Genomic DNA, 624 nt, shown 5'->3' on the forward strand with positions numbered 1-624 from the left:
TTTCAGGCAAAGGCTAGTGCAGCACAAATGCCATCCATGGGGCAGCCCAGGCTGGGGCCATGCAGAACAGCCATAGAGCACCATTCAAGGCCGCCTTTTGATAGCCACAAGGCAGTCTGTGACGTGACTCAGTTTCATACAAGCTGCTTCCCTTGCCTGGGACGCTCCTGATCTGTTGGCACTGTTTCTTAACTTCGGTCTTAAAGTCATTTCTAATTAAAGCAAGCTCCCCTGTTAGTGTCTATACTATAGGGTCCTGTTTGTATTCTTTTAGCGTTTCTCAACACATGGATCACTACATATTTTACTTTTTTGAATGTTGTCTGTTTCCCCACAAATAAAATAACTCCAGGAGGGCAGAGGTTTTTGCTGTGGTCACCATTAGAGCCCTGGTGCCAGGAACAGTGCCTGGCACAGTGTAGGCACACCATAAGCGTTTGTTGAATGAATAAGAACAATTTTGCACGTTTTTTCCCTCCTGAGTGGTGATTGGTTGATGGGAGTTGATAGGCAAGGCCACTGACCATCCAGTGGGCTGTGTGGTAAGAAGGGGGTGATTCTTAATAAATACTTGTGGATGGCTGCCTGGCCCAGTGCATGCAAGGAAGTACAGAAGTACAGAGA

This window comes from Pongo pygmaeus, chromosome 4 (assembly GCF_028885625.2).
Source record: "Pongo pygmaeus isolate AG05252 chromosome 4, NHGRI_mPonPyg2-v2.0_pri, whole genome shotgun sequence".
In the NCBI taxonomy this organism is placed as follows: domain Eukaryota; kingdom Metazoa; phylum Chordata; class Mammalia; order Primates; family Hominidae; genus Pongo; species Pongo pygmaeus.